General features: G+C 40.0%; 1 long non-coding RNA gene across 1 annotated transcript; it reads right to left on the bottom strand.

The window, feature by feature from the left end:
• Positions 1-381: 381 nt before the first annotated feature.
• LOC307056033 lies at positions 382-1,035 on the bottom strand. The gene is made up of 2 exons (XR_013810996.1): positions 925-1,035; positions 382-503 (listed from the first exon to the last, which is right to left on the bottom strand). It is a non-coding gene; the product is annotated as an uncharacterized lncRNA (long non-coding RNA).
• Between the last annotated feature and the right edge of the window lie 2,636 nt (positions 1,036-3,671).

Here is a 3,671-nt window from a genome sequence, read left to right as displayed (position 1 = left end):
CTCTTGGAGGTGCTAGATTAAAATTTCACTTATTCTGTTTGTTAAGGGTTTGGGCATTTTTTCATGTTGACAGGGAAAGGAAAGCAATATTTGAAAGTAAAAACCAAGAAAAGCAACTAAGCCCATGTGCCACAACTACTGAGCCTGCTCTCTAGGGCCTGTGAGCCACAACTACTGAGCCCACATACCACAACTACTGAAACACGTGTGCCTAGAGCCCATGCTCTGCAATAAGAGAAGCCACCGCAATGAGAAGCCCGTGCACTGCAACAAAGAGTAGCCCCCACTCGCCTCAACGAGAGAAAACAGTGTGAAGCAAAGACCCAGCACAGCCAAAACAAAATAAAATAAATTAAAAAAAAACCCAAGGCAGCCAATAAATAAATAAATAAATTTTAAAAAAACAAGCAAAATTTTATCCATTTCAGAGTATACTTCTCCAAGCAGCTCACATTGAGTAGTGAAGTCACACAGAGTCACTTTCCTTCTTATTCATGCATTTCCTGTTATATAAAAACATCTGTTTAGTTAGAAAGTACACATTGACACAGTCTGAGTCAATTGTGACTGTTCATGACAGGAAGTGGGGCTTATATGGGCTATCAGTTGGAGTGTGGGACATAGGCGTGCCCGCTACTTGGTTATTAAATATTTTTAACATCACTCCAAATTATAAGCTGCAATTGGAAGTTAGTAGTAATTTTTTTAACATAGTGTTGTATTATAAATAGCCAATTTAGTGAATGCATTGGCTTGGCCTAGAAAGCATGCAAGGAGAAAGGGGCAGGAATCTTCCCTTGAAAACGGGGAACCAGAACTTGATGAGGACATAATTTGATTCTCTATTGTCTTAGTGCCTGTGGGCTGCTATAACCAAATACCATAGACTGGGTAACTTGTAAACAACAGAAATTTATTTCTCACAGTTCTGGAGGCTGAAACATCCAAGATCAAGGTACCAGCTGAGCTGATGTCTGGTAAGATGTCTGTCCTGCTTCCTGGTTCATAAATGACCATCTTTTCACTGTGTCCTCACATGGTGGAAGGGACAAGGGAGCTATGTGGTGTCTGTTTTATAAGAGGACGAATCATGACCACGAATCAAGAGCTCCACCCTCATGACCTAAGCACCTCTCAAAGGCCCTACCAACACATTGGGCATTAGGTTTTCAACATATGAACTTTGAGGGGACACGAACATTCAGACCATAGCACCTGTGGTAATAACTTTTCCCTCTGTTTCATAATTTTTTGTTTCTGTCATCTTTTGAGACCTGTAGGCCCTCACTGTGTGTCTTCATCACAATATGAGAGAGTCACAATCTAGGCTGGTAATAATAACAACCATAAATTGAACACCTATTATGGGCCAAACACTGTATTATTATTTTCCCATAAGTCCATACAACCCATAATCCTCACAATAACCCTCCAAGATAAGTGTTATCATCCCCATTTCACATGCAAGGAATCTAAGATTCAGAGAGGGCAAATTATTGACTGACAGACATACAGTATTAGGTAGCAGAGCTTCAAACACAAGGCTGTCTCCTTCCGAAGTCATTGTTTATTCTACTATGTTTAATATCATTCCTCCTAGCAAACTTATAAAGACTTGTCAAAACTTCCCTGAGAGTAAGTGTGTTTCCTTCATCGTTGCTACTTCTTGCTTTCATAAAACAAGCAGCCCTTCCCTATCATTGACTCTGAATCCTAGTTATTTTAATATGATTATGTTTGATAATAATGACAACAACAACACCCATATATGACCAATCAAGCTGTGTTTTTGTTTCTTACTAGAGAAATGGCTCTGGAATTGAGGACAACATAGACTGTAAGAGCCCACATACAGTTGGAAAAGGACATTTAGATGAAGATAAAGGGGATAATTTCAAGTTATTAGTTCTAGGAAGGAAACATTTCTCAGGTCTTCCAAGAGTTAGTTTGCCTAAAGTGATAATACAGATTTCTTAGAAAATGAGACAAAAGAAACCATGGTTTTGGAGCAGGAAGTGATGTACAGAGTTTTAAATACCTACAAAAGTCAGTAAAGACTCTTGTAGATGGGTTCTGCATCTATTCTCTCCACCTATTACTATAGCTAATATAGTAATATAATTGCTGCTATACTCAAAAGTGTTACTTTTCAAATTGGAGTAATTTATTCTTCCCTTTTAAAGGAAAACAAAAATTATGGAGCCTCTTTTTTCATACTATTTAAATATCACCTTCTTATGCTTGAAAAAAATAAATAACAAAATTAACCTATGCATGAGATACAGTCAAAACTATGAATATAATCAAATTAAGTTATCAAGTTAATTTAATATGATAGATGATGCCATTTTACTGAAACAAAAGTGCTGGTGTCATAAATGGTATATGATATACCCTCAGGTCTGGTTCTATATTCTAACTATTTATGTATGTTGAATTTAGTAATATTAATGCAGATAAATGCCTTTTTAACTGAAGCATGCAGCATATAATGAAATTAATCACTTCAAGACTTTTTTTCTACTTCGGGATAATCAGATCTTACATTTAATCAAAACCACAACAATCTATTTTCACATGTGACTGTAAATAACTCTATAAAAATGACTGCAGAGATTGGTTCAAGATGGCGGAGTAGAAGGACTTGCTCTCACTCCCTCTTGCGAGAACACCAGAATCACAAATAGCTGCTGGACAACCATCAAGAGGAAGACAATGGAACTCATCAAAAAAGATATCCCACATCCAAAGACAAAGGAGAAGCCACAATGAGACAGTAGAAGGGGCGTAATCACAATAAAATTAAATCCTGTAACTGCTAGGTGGATGACCCAAATTGGAGAGCACTTATACCACAGAAGTCCACCAAATGGAGTGAAGGTTCTGAGCCCCATGTCAGGCTTCCCCACCTGGGGTTCTGGCAACAGGAGGAGGAATTCCTACAGAATCAGACTTTGAAGGCTAGCAGGATTTGATTGCAGGACTTGGACAGAACTGGGGGAAACAGAGACTCCACTCCTGGAGGGCACACACAAAGTAGTGTGCACATCGGGACCCAGGGGAAGGAGCAGTGACCACAGGGGAGACTGAACCAGACCTACCTGCTAGTGTTGGAGGGTCTCCTGCAGAGGTGTTAAGTACGTGTGGCTCACCGTGGGGACAAGGACACTGGCAACAGAAGTTCTGGGAAGTTCTCCTTGGCATGAGCCCTCACAGAGTCCACTACTAGCCCCAACAAAGAGCCCAGGTAGGCTCCAGTGTTGGGTTGCCTCAGGCCAAATAACAAACAGGGAGAGAAGCCAACCCCACCCATCAGCAGTCAAGTGAATTAAAGTTTTACTGAGCTCTGCCCACCAGAGCAACAGCCAGGTCTACATACCACCAGTCCCTCCCAACAGGAAACTTGCACAAGCCTCTTAGGTAGCCTCATCCACCAGAGGGCAGACAGCAGAAGCAAGAAAAACTACAATCCTGCAGCCTGTGGAACAAAAAACTCATTCACAGACTGATAGATAAGATGAAAAGGCAGAGGGCTATGAACCAGATGAAGGAACATGATAAAACCCCAGAAAATCAACTAAATGAAGTGGAGATAGGCAACATTTCAGGAAAAGAATTCAGAATAATGTTAGTGAAGATGATCCAGGACCTTGGAAAAAGAATGGAGGCAA

This window comes from Hyperoodon ampullatus (assembly GCF_949752795.1).
Source record: "Hyperoodon ampullatus genome assembly, chromosome: 1".
Classification (NCBI taxonomy): Eukaryota; Metazoa; Chordata; class Mammalia; order Artiodactyla; family Ziphiidae; genus Hyperoodon; species Hyperoodon ampullatus.
The sequence above is the reverse complement of the archived record's forward strand: the minus strand, read 5'-3'. Positions and strand labels throughout refer to the sequence as shown.